Source organism: Cannabis sativa, chromosome 1 (assembly GCF_029168945.1).
Source record: "Cannabis sativa cultivar Pink pepper isolate KNU-18-1 chromosome 1, ASM2916894v1, whole genome shotgun sequence".
Taxonomy (NCBI): Eukaryota; Viridiplantae; Streptophyta; class Magnoliopsida; order Rosales; family Cannabaceae; genus Cannabis; species Cannabis sativa.
Window position 1 is genome coordinate 26456455 of NC_083601.1, and position 24336 is coordinate 26480790.

General features: G+C 29.3%; 1 long non-coding RNA gene across 1 annotated transcript; it reads right to left on the reverse strand.

The window, feature by feature from the left end:
- Nucleotides 1-18390: 18390 nt before the first annotated feature.
- LOC115705097 (uncharacterized) lies at nt 18391-21609 on the reverse strand. Its single transcript, XR_004009384.2, has 3 exons — nt 21202-21609; nt 20374-21077; nt 18391-18821 (listed from the first exon to the last, which is right to left on the reverse strand). It is a non-coding gene; the product is annotated as an uncharacterized LOC115705097 (long non-coding RNA).
- Between the last annotated feature and the right edge of the window lie 2727 nt (nt 21610-24336).

Here is a 24336-nt window from a genome sequence, read left to right on the forward strand (position 1 = left end):
CGAGTGTATATAATAGAGTTTGGGACAGTCAAATCCTTTTAATTATTGTTTTATTTGTACTTAATTTTTTAAACTTAAATTTTAGTAGTAAAAATTTTTAAATTCCTGAATTGTTAACAAATGACATCAAATTATCTGTTATTATCGATTATTTATGTGTACACTTTTATGCAGTATTATTATTTCAAAATTTATTTTAAAATTAAATAAAATTTTAAAAAAAAATAAAATATTTAGAAAATAAAAAATGTTATAAATTGTGAAATAATTTTTAAATAAATATTAAACACACTAATATAAACGTATCACGTGTACAAAAGTACACACATAAGTAATTTATGTTAGTAATTAACTGTAAAAAATAGATAATATCTTAAATTTATTAACAGTTCAATAATTTAAAAGATTTTACTACTAAAGTTTGAACTTGAAAAGTTAAATACTAGTAGAATGATAGTTGAGACTTGAGAGGGTCTAGCAACAAAATGTAAGATATAATATATAAGAAAATCTCTATTGAGTCCCAAACAAGTTGTGCAATTTTTTTCTTTTTTTATATTTATAAAATTCTCTGTGTAAAAATTTAAATTAAATTTGGTATATGCTAAAATTTTAATTAAATTTTGCACAAAATATAATATTTAATGCACCTATATTATTGACATTCTTGTCATTTTAGTATAATGACTTGCTTTAAAACACTTTTTTAATTATAATATTATTACTATTAATTTTTAAAAAATATATTTAATGTATGATTATCATTATTGATAATTATATTTTATGTTAATTTATATCTTAATGCATTGAAATATAATTACAAAATGTGTCTCAAATTTAATTTATCACATTACCATATGTATAAGAAAAATGTAATTAAATAGCCCTATTTCTAACTTTAGTGATAGGTAATGTTTCTTTTTAAAATAATAAAACAAATGTTATTTTTTACTTTTTAATATTTAAAATACCCTTCATTATATAAAAGGTATTATAAAAATACCTTAGAGTAATATAAATATAACATACAAATACTATACCTTAGAGTAATATGAGTATTATGTTCTTTTTTTATTTTTTTTTTACTGATAGGTTTTCTTTTAATTTTATTTTTATTTCTTTCCTTCATGATATATAATATAATATACAAATATTATATCTTAGATTAATATGATATACCACAACAATTCTATTGTCAAAAAATATATAAAAAAAACTTAAATAAACTTCCACAAGTTTTTTTTTTCTCTTTCTTTCATGATATACTATAGCAAATAAAAATAATATACCACTTTATTTATTTATTAATATATCGTAGCATATAATAAAGATATACCGTACAAAATAAAAAAAATACTAAAAACTTAAATTAATATTTAATAGTTTTTTCTTTCTTTCTATCATTCACGATATATCATATCAGATACAAATGATATACCTTAGACCAATATGAATATACCATAAATTTAAACAAATATACTATTAAATGATTTTTTCTACGATATACAATAGCATATAAAAACTATTCTGCAATCATAAGCATAAATACTATAATGAAAAATTAATATACCACCAGTATAGTAGAAAAAATATATACATACCAAAAACTTAATTTAATATTCCACATGTTTTTTTTTTCTTTTTCTTTCCTTCATGATATACTAATGAACATAAAGACAATATTTATTAGTGAAATATAACTATACCTCAAACTTAAATTAATATTCTACATTTTTTAATTTCCGTGTTTCGTTCATTATATACCATAGCACATTAAAATAATATACCACAATCTTAAACTAATATATCACCTTTCAGTTTTTTTTAATATACTATTGCACATAAAAACGATATACTATTGTGTAAAATAATTATACAAAACACTTAATTATTGAAGGTTATAATTGTAATTTCATCATCAAACTTTTAACTGAATGGACATTTTGTTAATTTTTTATAACAAGGGACATTTATTAACTTAATTGTTAAATTTAGGATCATTTTACATCTTAGCCCTAATATTAGTATATGTTTATTATTTAAAATGATTAATTATTGATTATTATCAATTTATTAATAAAATAAACATTTAAATTTAATCATTTTTTTTTTCTATTTTATACTTAGTATAGAAAAATAAAAATAAATTTTTACCAATGAATATATTATATGTTTAAATGTAATTAATTTATTATGCACATATTTTATAATAAAATTAATTAACGTATACAATATTATAATTTTTCAAATTTATATGCTCTTTTATTTTGTTTGAATGGCTATGGCAGTGTACACTTTTGTATTTTCAATAATTTAAACGAATTTTTAGTAGAAACTAATTTTAATACAGTAGTTAATAGTACCATTAATTGATTTTTCTATTTATTGTTCAAAATAATATTTTATATTAAAGTGTATTTAAAAATAATTCTCAAAATGTTTATAAATATATTTATTCTAAAACTTCAATTTGTCTTAATTGTTTTATCAATTACACATATTAAATCAAAGAAAAAAAAACATATATAAAAGTGTGGGTGGGTGTTTACAAAATTTAGTTTGCTATTTTGTGGGCTTCTTCCAGGAGAGATAAACTATTAATGGGCCAGTGAGAGAGAATCTAGACATACACTTTATTTATTTTTTTTTTTTTTGTTTTTACAAAAATAATGAATTTTGGGCAAAATTTTATAATTTATTGTTACACGATTTTTTTACAAAAATACTCTTTTTATAAAACAACTTAAAAACAACAAAATAGAACAATTAAAACAACAGTGACACAACTAAAAAATAATCGTGGAACAATAGTGAAAATTTAACATAGTACACAGTATTTTTTAAAAAAATTATACCCCACAATAAAAAAGTAAAAAAATTAAAATTTTCAATATGTAGTATGTGGTATAATTTTTTTTTTTTTTGAAATTATCATGTATAATTTTTGGCCCAAGAGATATATTTTTGTTGGGCATTTTACAAAAATACTGGATTTGGGGTAATACTTTTCAATTTTACTGCCACACGGCAGAATTAACATTTATACTGTCCTCCCTTTTTTTTTTTTCTTTTATACTGTCAATACCAAAACAAAAGTATGAGGCCACCATCTTTGACAATCACAGACATAACCACCACAACAACACCAGGACACCGGAAAATAACCATTAATTCCGACAAGAATAAACAAAAGCAGTAAAATCGACGTCAATAAATAATCATGGCAAAACAACGGTAAAACAACACTAAAGCAATCAAACAAAACAAAAGAAAAAAATGATTAAAAAAAAATAAGCAACTGCTGCACAACCGCAACACCAGATGCAAAATCAACTATATTTGCAAGTCTATTCCTAGAAAATTATAATAAAAAAAACTACTAAAACAACACTGAAACAACACAAAAACAAATGAACCAAATATAACTACTTAGAAAAATATAAAAGAAACACACACCTCAAAACTCTCTTGTGAGTGAGCTCGTCAAATATATTTATAGGAGAACCAATAGAAAAAAACCACAAAAATAGCCAAAGAAAACGAAGAAGAAATGTATTTATAGCCTCCATCTTCCACACTCACATACAGAACCATTACAACAACACGAGAACACCCAGAAAATACCTATTAATTCCAGCGAGATGGAGCAAGGGCAGTGAAATCGGCATCAAATAAATAAATCATGAAAAACAACAGTAAAACAATACTAAAACAAATAAAACAATAAAAGAAAAAAATGATCAAAAATTAACTATGTTGTGCACATCCTCAATACTAAATGCACTATATTTGCAAGAAAGTTCTAGAAAATTAGAACAAAAAAAAACCACACTAACTCTTATATTTTCAAAAAAAAAACATAACTAAGAACTTCAAAAAATTAAAAAAAAAATAAAAAGAAAAGAAAAGAAGATGAAGAAGAAGAACTGAACAAATGAATGAAAGGAATGAGCTTTGTAAGTTTTTGAAATAGTGAAGAATGGAGAGAAGAGTTTTATGTAAAGTTCTTGGTTGATGGTCTTTATCTTGACACCAATCTCAAGAATTTTTCTATAAATATCAACCCACAAAAAGAGATAGAGAGAGAGAAACAAAATACATTTATAAACTTGGGAATGGGAATCACGTGGGTGATGGGTGAGTTGTCTTCAATTTCAAATTTAAGTAATAATAAAGTTGTCAAATCATCCCTTTTTAAAGTACTATTATTTTAAAAAATGAAGAGGTTAAACCTCATAAAGACACCTATAAGCCACATCATATATAAAACCCTATACTAATGTCCATATCTTTGAATCAAGGCAGTATACTGCCAAATTAAAAAAAAAAAAATAGTAAAAATGTTATTTTGAGCGTGTCACAGTATAATTGTAAGATTATTGAAAAAATTAGTAAATGATGTAAATTTCCCATTTTTGTTTTAGTTATTATATTTTATAATACTCGTTTTTTTTTTTCTACTAATATATTTATATATACTTTGAACAAGACCAATAATATATTAATATATTTGATCACTATAATATGTTCACACTTTCTGAAGTCACAACTAAATTGTCTTATTTTGAGAAATTTAAGGTTTTTTTTCCTTGGGTGTTCACAAAATTTGTAATTGGTGGTTTCAAATCTTAACAAATCTAGATTAAATTATTTTAAGACTAGACTAAATAATCTGATGTAAATGATTTAGTCAATTTGAACTATTTACGATTTCCTAGTTTAGTTACTGTTTTAAAATTCTTGTTAGTGGTTCAAATCAAACTAATTTGTACAATTCTTTTTTGGTTAATTAAGATTTTTTTTTTCAATTGAACTTTGACATGTACTAAATCATACCCCTAAACTTTTTATGTCGTTAAAAATGTCCCTTGAACTATTGAGATTGTTAGATTTAAGGACTTTTGTCTAATTTTAGTAAAAAAAATCTAACATGGATAAAATTTTAAGGGGCATGATTTAGTTATGTCAAAGTTTGAGGTGCATGATTTGATAGATATCAAAGTCTGGAGAGCATTATTTAGTACATAAACAATCACTTAAATAGTAAAATTGAATGAAATTAGATAAAAGTCCTTAAATATAACAATCTTAATAGTTCAGGAGGAATTTTTAACGGCTAAAAAAATTCAGGAAGCATGATTTAATATATGCTAAAGTTTAAGGGGTAAAAATCCTAATTAGCCTTCTTTTTTATATACTTAATATTTTTTTTGATAAAATATTAAAATTTGAAAACAAATATTGATATTTTTTTTTTGAATGGGAATGGATAATATTATTAATTCAAATCCGCAATCACAATCGATTTGAGAGTACTAGGAAGGGTACTCTCCGAAAAACTACGATCAGACCAATAACAAGAGCCACGAGCCAAACAATGGGCAGCCTTGTTAGCAGATCGCTTAACATGAGAAACAGTTACATTAAATAAAAAAGACAATAAAACTTTGCAGTCTTTTACAACAATTCCAAACATTGAAGGCATATCAATTTGACTTTGCAAAGCTTGAACGGCAGTAAGGCAGTCCGTCTCGATCACCACATTCGTCAGTTGTGAGTCTTTTAACCAACTCAAGGCTTCTTTTATGCTAATTATTTCAGCGAAAGGAGCATTAGAGAAGCCATACGAGTAGGTAGAAGAAGCCAAGATGACAGCCCCATTAGAGTCTCGAGCTATGAATCTTGTGCCAAAAGAGTTGGTAGCATCAAATGTAGCTCCATCAACATTGATTTTGGTCATTCCTTCGGCTGGTTTGGACCAGGAATTGCAGCTGCTGGTGCAATTGGAATTTAAAAATATTGGCTCAAACCGTAGGCTTTGTGCAGAAAGCCATTGTCCAAGTGATTGGTGAGCTATAGAAACTACATCAGCTGCAGAACTAACACGATTATTCCAAATGAGGTTGTTGCGAGCTTTCCATATAGACCAACTGACCATTAGGATTTCTGCTATATAATCTCCACCATGCCAAGACCAGTTTTCAGCAAACCAGTCGAAAAAACTGGTGCAATTTGAAGACGAGAGAGACACAGCAGACCTGTTCCAGCAAGAGACCGAGAATGGACATTCGATGAACAAATGGTAGGTGGTTTCTGAGGCATCATTGCAGAAAACACAAGCAGCTGCTACAGGTACGTGTTTAATCCGAAGTTGATCTCGAGTGGCAAGGCAATCGGTTAAAGCTCTCCAAGCAAAATGAAGAACTTTTGGTGGCACTTTGATCTTCCAAAACTTTTTCCAGAAATTAGAGCCTTCATCAGATGCCCAATGGCCTTTTGACTCTTGAATATGTCTGTAAGCGCTCTTGACAGAGTAAAAACCAGCAGTCTCTTTACACCAGTACCAAACATCGTCAACAGCTTGGTTGCTAAGAGGAATTCCAAGAATTAGCTGAGCTTCACTTGGAATGAAGAGGTCTGTGATGATGCCATGATCCCACTCCCTTTGATCAACTTTCATGAGCTGATTAACCTTGCAATTAACAAGGCTCGGATGGGAGGAGGTGATACACGGCTGAGAATCAGATGGAAGCCAAGGAGTGTGCAAAACATTTGTTGAAGTACCTGAGCCTATTCTGATTCTTGCACCCATTTTAACAATGTCTTGAGACTCAAAAATACTCTTCCAAATGAAGCTTGGGTTGCTCCCAAGAGTAGCGGTGAGAAAGTTACTATGAGGGTAATACCGTGCTTTATAAACTCTACTCACAAGGGATTGGTTGTTAACAAGAAGGCGCCATCCTTGTTTTCCAAGTAAGGACAAATTATGGTCATGAAGACTACGAAAACCCATACCGCCAACATCCTTCTGCTTTGTTAAACGTTTCCAGCTCATCCAACTTATACCACGGGTGTTTTGATTGGAAGAGTTCCACCAATACTTAGACTGTTGGGTTTTATGCCCTAAATAAAACTCATTTCAATATAATCAAATTTACTTATTAATATAGATCAGAAATAACATTTAATGTTGCATGGTTCACATGATTTATTTCATGATTATATATACATAATGTATAAATTCATCTGAAACCCTTTTCACATACTTGATCCTGTTTATTGTGCGGTCAACACATTGGAAAGTAAACATGACTATGTGAATAAAGTTTCCTAGATTTATCAAACATAGGGTTTTACTGATATGATAATTTACAACAGAGTTTACTTGCATTTGGAGAAGTGCTATGTTCTTTCCAGAGCATTGGTTAAAGTAAAGCTCAGGTTGGATGCATGGAGTATGCATCGGAAGGGACCGATATTGAACTTTGACTTAGATTTATTAAACTTACCGTAATATCTATTCAAGTCAATATCGCCTAGTTGATCCTAGATCAAATGTTCTTAATCCTGTTATGATTAGGCTCAATCTTGAAAGGCTATTCGTGTTCTTTGATTTGTTAGTTAAGCCTACTTTTAGGTCAGGGTGATACGTACATTTTGGGAACACGGTAGTGCAATTGAGTGGGAGCGCTAGCATAAACATGGAATCTATAGCTTCTATCTGGCGAATAGTAAGCAAAGGATGATCTCCTTCGAGCTTGACCAAACGAACATAAATGGTGGAGTACTCATTTCACATAAGCTGAAATATCATTTATACGGGGTCAAGTGTTTTAAGGAATAAATACATTGTAGGGTGTAACGGTAATTTAATCCCTTTACAATGTAGATCATTCATATAGAGGATCAGTGATCACATTAGGATTATAACAATGGATAACTAATGATGTGTCTATATGGTGGAACATATAGAGCATTCTATATACTGAGAGTGCAATTCTAAGTTCTATGCGTGGATTCAACGAAGAATTAATAAGTTAGTGAATTTTAGAGCTAAATTCTTGATCTACTTATTGGAAACTCGGTTATATAGACCCATGGTCCCCGCACTAGTTGAGATAATATTGCTTGTAAGACTCATATAATTGGTTTTGATTAATCAATTATAATTCTCAAATTAGACTATGTCTATTTGTGAATTTTTCACTAAGTAAGGGCGAAATTGTAAAGAAAGAGTTTTAGGGGCATATTTGTTAATTATGATACTTTGTATGGTTCAATTAATAAATATGATAAATGACAATATTATTTAATAATTATTTATAGTTATTAAATAGTTAGAATTGGCTTTTAAATGGTTGAATTAGAAAATTGGCGTTTTTGAGAAAATCAGATGCAGAAAAGGTAAAACTGCAAAATTGCAAAAAGTGAGGCCCAAATCCACTAGTATAGGGCCAGCAACTTTTGTAGGAAATTTAAACTGATATTTTCATTATTTTAATGCCAAATAATTCAAACCTAACCCTAGTGGAATGCTATAAATAGATAGTGAAGGCTTCAGGAAAATTACACTTAAATTTTCTATTTTTCCTTCAGAGAAAAATCTGAGCCTTCTCTCTCCCTATCTTTGGCTGAACCCTCTCTCTCTCTTCCTCATTGAGATTTCGAAATACTTAGTGTATGAGTAGTGCCCACACACAACAAGTGATACCTCAATCATAGTGAGGAAGATCGTGAAGAAAGACTTTCAGCAAGAAGGAGGTTTCAGCATCAAAGATTCAGAGAAAGAGATCCAGGTTCAGATATTGATAATGCTCTGCTACAGAAAGGAATCAAGGGCTAGATATCTGAACGGAAGGAGTCATATTATTCCGCTGCACCCAATGTAAGGTTTCTTAAACTTTATATGTGTTTATTTCATCGTTTTAGAAAGTTCATATTTAGGGTGTTAATCAACATACTTGTGAGTAGGTCTAAGATCCTGGTAAAATAATTTCCAACATAGACATCATGCTCTCCAAGGAAGAGCAAGTATCTAAGGGCGAAAGAAACACCGACATTGCATAACTAGGGAGAGCCTGAGCCACAGTTTTCAGTAAGACCTCACGACCAGCTTTGGATAAGAATCTTCCTTCCCAGCTTTGTATTCTCTTTTGCATTTTCTCTTTTAGAAACCCCAATATTGCGTTCTTGTTTCTGCCCATGGTACAAGGAAGACCAAGGTAAGTTGAGTTCTCAGGAGCTATCTCCATTTGAAGTAGAGAACAGATGCGATCTTTAACTGTTTCATTGGTGTTCAGACTAAAGAAAATAGAGCTTTTACCAAAGTTAACTTGCTGTCCAGAAGCTGACTCAAAGAGTTGTAACAATCTCATGATATTAGAGGCTTCTATCTCAGTTGCTCTACAATAAATGTAGCTATCATCTGCAAACAATAAGTGAGATAGGATAGGAGCCCCATTAGCCACTTTACAACCTCTTAGATGACCGAGTCTTTCAAAATTGGTAATCAGTGATGACAAGCCTTCAGCACAGATCAAAAACAAATATTGATATTAATTTAATATTACTTTGAAAATATTTTTCATTATAATTTATGCATTAAATTTATTAAAAGTAAAAAAAATTACCAAAAAAGAATACAATTACTTAAAATAAAATTAAAACAACCACAAAATACACAATATTATTTTGAATCAAACTAATTCTCTCGTTTGATTTTGATTTTTTTTTTTAAAATAAAAAATAAAAAAAACATAATATTAATTTGGTTTGAAAAAATTAAAAATTTAGACCAACAAAAATTCTCTTACTTTTTGAGAGTGATGTTTATTATTATTATTATTATTATTATTATTATTATTATTATAAGAGATTAAAATGTTTATTAAAATTAGGGTACTAGTAAATTTACCTGATTCCAATAGACTGTAGATGAGTCTATAAAGATAGAAAAAATACAGATGACATCATATATCAGTTAAGGCACAACTAGTTACTAAAGGATATCATCAACAAGTAGGTTTTGACTTCAATGAAATTTTTAGTCATGTCATAAAACATGTTACAATTAGGTATGTTCTAACTATTACAATATCAAAAGGCCGACCTATGTGATAACTCAAAATATATGATAACTCAAAATAACACATTCTTAAATTGGAGATTTACAAGAGAAAATATATATGATACAACCCCTTGCTTTTATAAATCAATCATGCCCCACCAGAGTTTGCAAGCTTAACAAAGTTTCGTATGAGTTAAACAAATTCCTAGAGCTTGGTTCAAGAATCTTGGCTTTCTCTCAGCTCAATATGATCACTCTTTGTTTGTCAAGACTTCACCGACACCCTCTCTATGTACTAGTATATGTAGGTGATATACTTATCACTGTAGTGATGCTTCTTCAATCTCTAATCTTATCTCAACTTTGAGTAAAACTTTAACTTTGAATAATCTTTCTCAGCATTCAAGCTCTATTCTACATGCCAAAGAAATCCTGCTTTCACAGTAAAAATACATCCAAGACCTTCTATGTAAGGCTCAAATGCAAGGCGTCAAGATTTAAAATTTTCCAATGAACTTGCTCGTATACTCTCTCATTATGGCAATGACCCTACCCTTTACAGATTCATAGTTGGGGATCTTTAATATGCTTGTATCACTTAATTTGGCATTGCTTTCAGTATTAATAAAGTATGTTAGTTCATGCAAAATTTCCTTTAATCATAGTGGATAGCAGTAAAATGAATATTAAGGTACTTAGTAGTTACTTTAAATTATGGTCTACAAGTCAACAATGTGTCTTCTCTACATCTTCAAGCATATTGTGATGTTGATTGGACAGTGCCCAGTGAACCCTGATGATCGAAGGTATACTACCTACTATTGTGTTTTTCTTGGTGAAAACTTAGTAGCCTAACAATCAACGAAACAAAACATTATATCTCGATTATTTACTGAAACTGAATCTAGAAGTATGGCATCAGTGGTAACTAATTTGGATTCAATTATTACTTACAGAGCTCAACATCAAATCCACACTCACTCTCGCTGTTTGGTGTGACAATTTAAGGTGGTGTTTGGTCGGAAGGAATAAAGATATAGAAATAGGAATGAGAATGAAAATAAGAATAGGAATTGAATGAAATAAAATTTAAAATGCATAAAAAAATTGATAAAAAAATCATTACATTTTTTCTAATGTTACATTAGAATGGTCTTTCCTTCCAATTCTAAAATGCAACCAAATAAAAGAATTAAATGAAAATTATTTGCTTTGCGTTCCATTCCATTTTATTACCTCCAACCAAACACACTTAAGTTCTGTAATGTTAGCTGCTAATCCGGTTATACATACTTGTACAAAATATATTAAAATTGATTTGTATTTTTTTGGTGATCAACAGAAAAGATACAAATCTCTCATGTTCCTGCTATACATCAAGTTGTTGATTGTCTCACTAAACTAATCTCTAACAATCAATTTGCTAAACTTGGCGACAAACTAAGTGTCATGTGTTCAAGTTCACTTAGTTTGAGGGAGAATGTTAAAGAAAATGAAACTTAGTTGTACAGAGTCTGTTATGTTAGTTATCAAGTACTGTTAAGATCTGTTAGTTACGATTGTCTAGCTCATTGTCTCTAAGAGATTGTCCTACACTTGTATAGATATTCACTCTGTATTCTTGAATCAATTAATGAAGAGCTTCTTTTCCTTTTCTTTCTCTTTCTTTCTCTTGTTATTTCATTACACAAATAACCATTCTGTGACTAGATTTGGTTTGCCTCCAAAGGAGGCACACTTATAATATTATATAATATATAATGAAAAATGGGTTATTTTCAAAAATATAGAAAAAATTATTAAGGTTATGATAAATATGGCATAAAAAGTAAATGTCACTAAATATGGCATTATTTAACCAATCAAACTAAAAATATGGTTTTTTTTTTTTAAAAAAAAAACCATATAAAACATTAAAAAGAAATCTGAATTTAAAATTCATAAAAAATAAAAAATTAATTAAATTACCATAAAAAATATTAAATATCCTTCATATTTATTTTTTTAAAAAAATAAAATAAATAAAACTATAGTGATCGCCGAAGTTGTCACTTGTGCCGGAAAAGTCACTGGAGTCTACTGCCGGCACCGGAAAAGTCGTCGGAGTAGCTGCCGGTGCCGCAAAAGTCGCTGAAGTTGCTGTCAACGCTCAAAAAGTCGTCAGAATTAGCATTGTCGCTGGAAAAGTCACCAAGAAACTGATTTTTTGATGAAGAAACCGGTTTCTTGGAAACCAGTTTCTTGGTAATTTTTCCGGTAATTTTACCAGGGACAATGCCAAGTCCGACGACTATTCTAGAGTTTGATGTCGGTGCCAGAAAAGTCGTTGGAGTAGTTGTCGTTGTCGGAAAAATTGCCGGAGTTATTGTCGGCGTCAAAAAAGTAGTCAGAATTGGTATTGTCGCCAGACAAATCACTAGAAAAATCACCAAGAAAATGGTTTTTTCATCAAGAAACAAAAATGATATACAATGAAAATAATTAAAACCAGTTTCATCAATCAACCAAATAGAGAAAAAAATACTAAAAAAAAATTACCAAGAAACTGGTTTCTTCAGAAAAAAACCAGTTTCTTGATGATTTTTCTGGTAATTTTTCTGGCGACAATGCCAATTTCGACGAATTTCCCAGAGTTTACTATCGGTAAGTCACCGGAGTAGTTGCTGGTGTATTAGTCGTCAGAGTTGCTACCAACACCAGAAAAGTCGTCAGAATTGCCATTGGCGTCAGAAAAATCACCAAAAAACTGGTTTCTTCATCAAGAAACTAGAAACCAGTTTCTCAGTAATTTTTTCGACGACTATGCCAATTCTGATGACTTTTCCGAAGTTTACTGTCGGTGCCGAAAAAGTCGCCAGAGTAGCTGCTAGCGTCAGAATTGACATTGTCAACGGAAAAATCACCAAGAAACCGGTTTCTTGGTGAAGAACCCGATTTCTTGGTGATTTTTTCAGTGATTTTTCAGGCGACAATGCCAATTCCGACGAATTTTCCGGTGCCGGCAGCAACTCCGACGACTTTTCCATCACCGACCGCTACTCCAGTGACTTTTCCGACACCGACAGCAAACTCTGGTGACTTTTCCGGCATCAATGACAAATAAAACTTCCTAAACAAATAAAAACATTAAATATGGGATTTGAAAACTTAATTACATATATATAGCATATCAAATACCATAAAAAGACCTAAAAACAAAAAAATACCATATAAATTGGTCAAACTTAAATGTGTCATATTTATCATAAGAACTTTTAAAATCCCATAATAAGTGTAGTATATAGTTAATGGGCTTTGAACTCTAGAGTCTTAGACCTTTTTCAAAGATGGGTTGGGCTCTAAGCAATTTGGATTAGGATTATAGTGACTCTGTAGTGGATCATACAGCCCTCATATTGTGTCTAGCTACATGACCTCTCATATTGGGTTGAAAAATATCACTTTTATTAATCAATTAATCAAATTTATCTCTAATTTTAGTGAAAATTACATGAAATATGGGATTTCATAACAAAGTTAGAAAAATATGGCATTTTTAAGTTTGCCACTCTTCTATGATATTTTTTCACATTTAAGATTTTTTATGGTATTTGATATGCCATATTTTTATAAACTTATTATCCAATCTCATATTTTATGTTTTTGTTTTTAGCTTAATTAGTTTTATTTATTTTTTAATTTATTTTACACTTACATTTTAGGGTTTCTTTTTATTTGAAAAATTTACACCAAATAGTACATTTTTTTTCAAACATTACATTTTTAATTTGACAAGAACATTTTACTTTTATACTTTTATTAAATTTTTTTTTCTTTTTTACTTATTGAAACTTCAAAAAGTTTTTTTTTTTGTCTTTTTTATATATTTTTTAGTCAATTTTGGCTCTCTTTTTTCTTTTCAACTTTTAAGTCAGTTGCTACTTTTTTTTTCTTTCTTTCGCTTATCTCTCTCTATTTTTTTTTCTAATTTCTCTTTGTGTCTCTCTTTTTTTTTTTAATTTTTTTTCTCAACCTAATTTTTTTCTCTTAATATATAAAATAAGTGTACATTTTTATATTTCATTTTTTTTTATAAAAATTAAACTTGTTTTTTATTTAAACTATTATTTGTTTTTTTTTTTGTTAAAAACTAATTATTCCATTAAAAACAGCAGAAAAAAAAAACCAGTTTCATCAACATCATCCTGAAAAAAAAAACATATAAAAAATCATAATCTAAAAAGAATCCAAACTTTAAAAACTAGTTTCATCAACATTGAAAAAACTAATAATTTCATTTAAAGAATACAAAAAATAGTTTCATCAACAAGATAATGAAAAAAATTACAATCTAAAGACGATACTAACTTTAAAAACCAGTTTCATTAATATTAAAAGAAACGAATTATTTCATTAAAAGAGGCAAAAAAAAAAAAAATAGTTTCATCAATAACATAATAAAAAATACACAATGCCTAATAACTAAACTTTTACAAATTAACGATACTAAATTTAAAAACCAGTTTCGAACATATAAATTTTATATCAATACCTAATAATCAAACTTCTAACTTCATTCTTTATTTTGGCATTTAATTTTTTATTTGCTTGCTCAAAAATTAGGGTTAATTTAAACATACAATATGCAGCAAATATAACAAAGAGAATCATAAATTAAAATCAAAGAGAAAAAAAAAAAAAGAAACAAAGAAAATTAAAGAGACAAAAGTGCAATAAAAAACATAAAAAGAATAACAAAAAAAAAAACAGTGGAATGTGAGAAACCAGTTAGTAAAACAACCAAAATAAAAACAAACAAATAAAAACCAATTTCTTGAAATAAATTAATAAAAAATTGAATAAAACTCAATTATGAACAACAATAAAAAAAAATTAGTTATAAAAACTAGTTACTTAAAAAAACCAGTTATGAAAATAATAAAATAATACGTGTGTTAGAAACTGATTAATTAAAATAAAATAAAAATTGTTGTTCAAATATCATACAATAATAAAACTGGTTTTATACAAACTAAAAAATATATAATAATATTATAAAAATTGAGCAACCCCATTACAGAACAGTTAAAACCTGTGAAACCAGTTTCGACATGTGAAACCAGTTTTGACGTTATAAAAAATCATAACAAAATACAAATGTTAATAATAAAGTTAATTGAAACCAGTTTCATGAGACAATCAAATAAAAACATACACACACACAAATATAAAAAAAAATAAATACTAATCACAAATATAATCAAAACAACACATAATGCCTACCAATAATTTAATAACAAAATATAAGTGTAAGTTTCCAACCTAGAAACAAAATAATAAAAAAGTAACTTGAAAAAAAATTCTAATAACATAATGAAACTATTTTTTTTATTCTTTTAATGAAATTAATAGTTTATTTCAATGTTGATGAAACTGATTTTTAAAGTTTATATTATCTTTAGATTATAATTTTTTATATTGTTTTTTCTTCAGGATGATGTTGATGAAACTGATTTTTTTTTTCTACTGCTTTTAATGAAATAATTAGTTTTTAACAAAAAAACAAAGAAAAAAAAATAGTAATTTAAATAAAAAAAACAAGTTTAATTTCTGTAAAAAAAAAATAATATCTATAGTTGAGATCATTTTTTATTTATTTTTGTATTTTATTTTTTTAAAAAGAAAAAATAAATAAAAAGAAACACAAATTTAAAGTTTTTTATGGCATTTCTCAAAACTTTTTCGTTTTTTTAAAAAATATCATATTTAGTGTAATTAAGTTTTTATGCCATATATATCAAAACTTATCTTTATTTTCCCATATTTTTGTAAATAGCCCCTAATTTTATATTTAATTCAAAAACATACATCTATTTATATGTTTTGTATTCAAAATACTCTGAAATAAGAGAGTCACATAGAGAGTATCTTGAAATGATAGGAACAAAATTGGTACAATGTTTACAAAAAGAATTAAAAATAATAGATTTTTAAAAAAAAGGTAAAAATAAAAAAGGACAATATAAAAAAAGTATATAGTGTAATTTAGTGCTCATTATCATATATATTGTATCTACAACAACAACAACAAGCCCTCGTGTCTCCACGGCTGCAGCAAATTTTTTTATTATTATTATTTTTATTTCTATTATTATTATTAGGTCTACTCTCTTCTCTACCGATGATTTGTCAAGCCATTTTTGTGTGCACTGATTCAGATTTTCACTAACAGCACTACAGTGCTTTTTTAAACTTTAGAATAGAAAAGTTGAAAAAAGTAAGAGAGATAGAGCTAACGAGGATTGGCAATTTGTAATTTTTGTATCTCAAACACACACACACGCACAAAAGATTTTGATTTTGGAGGGTCCTTTCGCAAAATTAGGTTGCTGAATCAGCACCATCATACTTCTAAGAGCTTTCTTAGAACGAAAGGTGTTATAAAAGTGCAACACATTTTGAATGGCCTCTACTCTCAAATGGGATTTCGCCAAGTGTCACAAAAATCATAATATTTTGTTTTTGCTCATTAAAAATAGCTTGGCTTGCCCAATAGGATGGCAACATGTGAACCATAAATGAACGTTTGTTTTGCTTTGTTTAATATTTCTTACCTAGTACATAATAGTAAGATTGATGGCCGTGCCTTCGAGGAGAGCCAAGGCCTAAGCACTTTCTACTTTTTGATTGGACCTTTTGTAGTAGATAAAATAGCATCTCAATACCAAAGTCACTTTCTTTTTTTTGTTCCAATTTGATTGGTGGAGAAAGAAAGTTAATCTTACTTTTTTTTTACGTGTTTGATAAATTGTCCAATTACATACAAGGAAAGAGAAGTTGTTGCCCCCCAAGTGAGGAAGAAAAAGTTTTATTTATTTGGGCCTAAAATAGTTAGTTGGCTATTTTTAAGCATCAAATGATGGATGGTCATTGGAGAGAAGAGCCTTGCAGTTGGAAGTTGACTGTTGGCTAACTGTCCCTTAATAGCAAATTTGGATCTCTTTCCTTTGACAAATGTAGAAATTGAGAATATTATTCTGCCCCAACATGTTGTTTTCTTGCATATACCTATGAGCACTAATGTTAATAATTGAGAGTAAGTGGTATTCGAACATAACTTCTTTTCATAAGTACAGTGATGTTTGAGTTTGAGAATCTTGAATTTATACATATATATATATACATATATGTTCATGTAAGTAGTTGTAACTTGCATGTATGATTATGTTTGGGAAAGGAAAAAAGAAAATCCTCTTCTGTCCCCATCGACAGAAAATTTGGACACTATAAATGTAGATATTGGTAATTATAGGATGACTTCCTAAGTTTTCTTCTTCTATTAATGATGATTCTTCTATTAATGATGATTCTAACTTAAACTTGGCATTAGAATTAATCAATTTCTAGACTCATGTGGGATTTTTAGCTTTCGCAAAGAAAATGACATTGGAACAGTGAGCACATTTGGGTGCCATAAGAAGCGAATCTGAATGCATTTTGATTCCTACCTTTTCTCTTGAACCTAATTCAAAAGCCTCCAAACTCGAATGCTACCAAAGCAAAAACCAAGTAGGGATATATGACACTTTATAGGGTTCTTATATTATTTATTTATTTTTTACCTGTCAAACGGTGAATGGCTCGTACCATATTTTAGATTTAGAATAAGATACTCATTTTGTTTGTGTGGATCTAATTCCAATGCTATATCTTTAGGTTCTGTAATCTTCTATTATTTTTTTTGTAACATTTACATTATGTGAAAGTTGCACTCCCTTTTTAACCTTTAAAATAATCCAAGAATACCCCTCTTTAGCATAGCCTAATAGTCCCAAATCTATTTACAAAATTAGGTTTCAAAGTTGGGTGATTAGTTATTTTGAAAATTATATATTATCTCTTTGAGTTTTCAAATTTGGATCATAGATTCTCTTAAAATCATTTGAATTTGGACATGGGAAAACCATCAGGAATAAGTGGAGTTCGGTTAAAGCATTAATCCCAAATTAAAGCACTATCTTCAGTACATTTGAGCTAAATCTTGGGATAGAAAGCTGCAATTAGCTCACAAAAGAGCCACACTCAATGGAACAAATAACTACCAACTTGAAGTCGAGTTGTGTCTAGTCTTAAAAATGATGTTATAACAAAACATATAGGGGAGAAAGACAAGCCAATGACCTATTGGGATGACATAATAAGTCCTCAAATTTTGTGAGATAAAATATATTTTATACCCGCCAAAATTTGTTAGAGCAAGTAGTAACTTAAGTTGTCTAACATGTAATATGTTATTATAAGTAGTTAATTGTTTTTTGTATTATTTATTTAATTAAAATATGTAAGAGTATGTTATCTTTTATAGTAATTGAGACCTTAATTTACCTACAATAGCTATTAGGTACATGGTGATCCCTCGCACAACCATTATCACACAATTCAAATAATTATCATGTGTAATTTTCTAATCTCAATATGTTTAAACTATCTCAATGAGTTTTTGTTTATTGTTGAAAAAATATGTTTATACTATCATGTCATATATTAATAAAAATATTGGAATATAGATTTAATGTTCTAGGATTGCCTTTCCACATAATACGTATTGAAGGATACAAACATTGATGAAAAAGTTTACTTGAACCTATATGCTATAAAAACTAAAGTTAAAGCACAAACAATTATACCAATTTTTTATAACATGATTTGTACTCAATTTTCTACCATAATTAAAGTTGTCCGACAATACTAAAGATCTAAATCTTAATTTTTCTTATGGCATTACTCGCTATTATTCATGTGTGAAAAGACTACAACACAATTCAATAATAGAACAAAAGCACTAACACATATTAAATGTGGCTAGAGCATTATGTGGACTTAGAAACACATCAGAATTCTTCAAAGAATCTTGAGGACTGGAAGGGGAGACTTGGAGTTTACAGTGACCTTCACCGAGGTGGCCTTGTAGAGGAACTTTCTTGGTTTTCTTATCCTTAATAAGACAACAAAGATCATCAAATTCAAGAGTGACATGATTATCTTTTGTAAATTGAGATATGCTAAGTAAGATTTTAGTGATATTTGGCACATGAAGTATATCTTGCAATAATAATGAATGATGTAGGAATCTAGTGTGAATAGAACTAGTTCCTAATGATGAATACTAAGGGTGTGCAGAAAGTCATCCAATCCAATTTCAACTGACCAATCCAATATAATCGGATATCCAATCATAATTGGATCGGATCAGATGCAAATTTTAAAAATTCAATTGGATCGGATCGGATGTTGGATGAGACATCCGATCCAATGGATAACCGAACCGATCCAATCCAATATCATCCAATGTCCATCCGATCATATTTAATATTTATAATTTTATATATTTAATTATTTTGTTTTGAAAAATATATTAATTATTAATAGGTTTTACTGTGCACCTGCACATAGGGGTGTTCGCGGTGCGGGTGGTGCGGTTTTGGACCATTTTTTCAAACCAACCCGCACATTCAGTTTTTCTAATTTCCCAAACCGCACCCGCACCGCGAAACTAAAAAACCGCACCGTAAAAAATGGTGCGGTGCGGTGTGGTTTTTGCGATTTTGCATGCGGTTTGGACTATCACCAAATGATTAAACTATCACAAATACAACAAAATTTGAGCAACACTTATCAAAAATACCATAAGTCTTGAAAATAAAAATGCAAAAAAAATTAAGTTACAACAAAATTTGAGCAACACTTATCAAAAATACCATAAGTCTTGAAAATAAAAATGCAAAAAAAATTAAGTTTCAACAATACAATAATTAGTAGACTTTGGGTTGGACATTCACATATTGGAACTAAATAAATATAAAAATTGGTATTTTTATAATGTGCGGTGCGGTGCGGTTTGAACCGCATATTAACAATTCAAAACCGCAAACCGCATCGCACCGCGCGGTTTAGGAAAAATTCAAACCGCGACCGCACCGCGAAGAATTTCAAACCGCATTTTTTTTGCGGTGCGGTGTGGTGCGGGCGGTTTAAGCGGTTTCATGAACACCCCTACCTGCACACATTGATTTAATATTTTATATAATATTTGCATTTGATGTGTTGAACTTGTTTATTAAGACTTTTGCTTATTAAGTTAGATTTTTATTATATTTTTATTATGGGATTATGAAAATTAAGTTGAATTTGGATTAAATTATTGTTTATTATTGGATTATTAGGCTTTAAATTATATTTTTTCATATATTTTTTTTCTTTTGAATGAAATCATGGCTAAAATGGATTGGATTCATCCATTGGATCCATTGGATGGATCCAATCCAATCCAATAAAAAACCAGTTAAAGCATCCAATGGATGGAACCAATCCAATCCAATACATCCATTGGATCGGATCGGATCAGATGACTCAATTCAATTGGATTGGACCAGATGGAAAAATCCAATATTCAATAAATAATTGGATTGGATCGAATGGGTCCAAATCCATTGGATGTGATCCAATAAATACCCCTAATGAATACAGAGGGAAGAGCCATTACTTACAGCAATCTTGGCTTTGCCCTTGTAGTTTGCTGTAGTGGTGAGATTTTTAGCATCATATTTGTCATGTGATGAGTTGCTCCGCTATCTAAGTACCAAGCTGCTGAGAGATTAGAAGTAGAGTTAGTCTCAAATACTAAAGCTTGAGAATTATCAACACCAAGAGAGGATGAGGTTGATCTAGGTGTGGCCCCAGTGAAGATTATGTCACATTTGTGCTAACGTTTCACTATTAATTTGTGTGGCCAACTCTGTCACATAGTTGGCACATTGGTCTAGTGCCCTGACCACCTCTATTTGTGTTGTTTGATCTACCTCCTCTGTTATCACCTCTGTAATCTCAATTGGAGTATGAACCTCTTGTGCTATTGAGATTTGCATTGGCCAAATTAGCTTGCACATTTTGGAGAGAATTTGCAGTGTGTTGTTGAATGTACATCTCTTGACTCTGCAACATGAATTGGACTCGTTGAAGTGTGAGATGTTTGGTTCTTGATGTGAGGTTGGCAATCACAGCCTCATACTCAACCCACAAGAATGTAGAGCACTAGATCATCATCGTTGATTGGTTGGCCAGCAGCTACAAGGTGATCAACATATTGCTTCATTTTGAGCATATATTCCTCGATTGAGAAAGAATCTTTCATGATGGTTTGAAGGAGATTTCAAAGTTACAGAAGCCTTGCATGGGATCTGGTAGCAAAAAGCTAAGTAAAGGTGGACCAAATTTCAGAGAAAATTTGACAATGAAATGACATGTCCCAACATAAGTTCGGCAACATAATTGGTCAAATCGCATCCATTGTTGGAAAGCAAGGTTTGGAACATTACCTGCAAGAGATGTTAGAGGCTAAGGAAGGGTTCCACAGATATAGCCATCAATATCATAAGCACACACTGCAGCAAGAATAAGTGATCGCCAAACAGTGTAGTTGTGCAATCCAATTTGAGATTCAGGGGGAGGAGAAGATAGTTGGGGAGTGGAGTTTGAGCTTCAAGAGCGGGAATTGGATTTGCAGCTCGAGCTTGCAGTTGTTTGACTATTTCTCCAAATGGTGGATCAAGTCAAATTCTAAGACTACTACCGTTGTCTCCATGATTCAACATGGCTTTCTAATACCATGTAAGAGCTCTGAATTTCAAAGTTAGACTTTGAGCAAGAAAAAAAGAATGTGAAGAGAGGACGAGAGTGAAAGAGTGGAAAGAATGCTCAAAAGTAGTTACAAATTACAATTGAATAAGTTAGAGAAAATATTACTAATTAACTCAAACAATTTTTAATAATTCTAACTAACTTGCCTCTAAGAGCATAACTAACTTTTTTTTTTTTAAAAAAAAAAAAAACCATAGCTAACTTTTAGTTATATATTTGTGTTGTTTATTATTAATTTGAATTTGTTAGCGTAGTTATGTAAATATTTATGATAATTTTGAAAGGGAAATTTGATTTTCTATACTTACATATACCTAATATTTTATTTCTAAACTAATACATATCACCATTAAAAATATATGACCACTTTATCTAAAACCCAAAAATACCCCTCTCAAATTTTCCATACTTTTTTTAGTGCAAAAATATTAAAAAAAAAATAAAAAAATTGATAGTCCGATGGAGTCCGATGGTGGTCCGATGGTCACCTGATGCTACTTTTGTATGTACAAAAACATAAAAAAAAATTGGTAACAGATTTGGTCCGATGGTAGTCCGATGGGTGGTCCGATGGGTGGCCCGATGGGTGGTCCGATGGTGGCCCGATGGGTGGTCCGATGGTGTAAATGGGGGTATTTTAGGGATATCATAAAAGTTGTCATATCTTACAAATATTAGTTATTATTTGTTTAGAATTTTTTTTTTAACCAAATGTAAGCATAAAAAATCAAATTTCCCTTTTGAAATAGACAAAATGCTAACTTACCTTCTTTGTCCAAAATAAAAACTAGTATACCTTTAGCTACTTTAAGGCTAGTTGAAAGACAACCAACATTAGTGGTGAACAAAAAAAATGTAAAAATGGTACTTTTAGGAAGAATAAATTACAAAGAGAAGCATTTGAGAATTTTTTTTGTGGTAGGTTAAGATAAAATTTGAGGGTAGTTCATAAAACATCTAGAAGCTAGAATAGTTAAAGAAACTAAAACTAAGATAGGTTAGGTTTGATATTTTATAAAGTTGAAAGCTTTTGCAATATCTTTTAGTAGTAGTAGTAGTAGTGGGTTGCCTATGTCTTAAAATTTTTATTAATTTATATTTTGGCTTGGTCGGTCGAATAATAATTAGAATAAGTTTAGCATTTATGAGAAGTCCCGTGACACAATGTCCACTCTTTTCATAAAGATCCATAGAGTCATTAGTCATAGACTATGCTTTACTACAAATCTGATAAAAATAAAAAATAAAAAATGTTTGGATAATGGTTGTTGTGGTATGTGCATATCAAGGTAAATGGAGCAAGTGGGCAGTCGACACGTGGTCCTATGGCTGTCGTTTGTTTCATCTTTGGCGTTGAATGAGGAAATTAATAAAGGAAAACGACAAAATGATGTGCAAACAGTAAATGCAAGTAAATGTTTTTGTCCTTTGGTGCTGTTGAGTAAAAGACAAGACTGAATCTCTCAAAATCAAATTACGGACCAAAACTAACTTTGCAACTTTACTATCTCTAATTTTTCACTTATGAATGGCCACTGTCAATTCCATTTACTATACGTTGTCGTTTCACTGACCACTCGTTTAAACAAAAAAAATTAAGTTTGCTTTATTTACATCCCTTCAAGTAAATCAACTTTTTAAGTTGTAACAACATAACTAAAGACTTAAATAGTAAATCATTGTAATATTTTTTCATTAAGTACAAAAAAATTTCAACCCTATTTTCATTTGAAATAAACACAAAAATAGTGTAAATTTGTACGTGTCGTGTTAGTCCGACTCGTATTTATTCGTGTTTTTTAAAAAATAACTTATATTGTGTCGTGCAGAAAAATATAAATCGTGTGATATCGTGCTAATATTTTTAAAGGGTAGATTTAGCATGGCATGTAAATCCAATATTTTCGCGCCGTGCTCAGATTCGTGCCATGCTTTGCTCGTGTCGACTCGTATTTTTTAAAATTTTTCATATTTGGGCTTAAGTTCGTGCTTTACTTTTTTATTTTTTTTTTACAATTATTAAATTATATATTTTAAAATTTTAATTTTATTAATAATATTTTACATATAATCATATAAAAATTATTAACATTATTGGAATTTAAATATTTACTTAAATACTTAAATTTTTATATCACATATAATAAATAAATTAATATATAATCTTAATTTTTCATATTTTAACAGTTTTACTTATAAATTATAATATTAATAAGTTTTATTATTATTTTAATTTATTTATAATTGATAAAATCATATTATTATTATTATTATTATTATTATTATTATTATTATTATTATTATTATTATTATTATTATTATTATTATTATTATTATTATTATTAAATTATAAGATTTTTTAATGTGTTGTGTCGTGTTTTTCGGGCTTATCGTGTGACGTACTTTTCGGGCTACTCTATTTGTGCTTACATGTCGTGCCTTTCGTGCTTTTCGTACCGTATCGTGCTTAAAGACATATATTTCATGTCGTATCGTGTCAATTTGTAGAATCGTATTTTGTCGTGCCTAAACCCGTATTTTTTCATGCCTAATTGTGCTCGTGCCTTCTGAGCTCGTGCTAATTTTGTGTCGTGTCAAAAAATTCAACTCGTATTTACAACACTATATGGAAGACATTAAATAGAGAAAAATTTCTTATTATTTATTTTTGTCTAAAGAAACTCCATCTCTTTCACACAAACTCTCATCGAAGTATCAAAATTCTTTTTTTTTTTTTTAACTTTGCAAGTTCAACTGGTAAATGATTTGCTCACTACCTTTTGTTTTATTATTTTGTGTTTTTTTATCTTTAC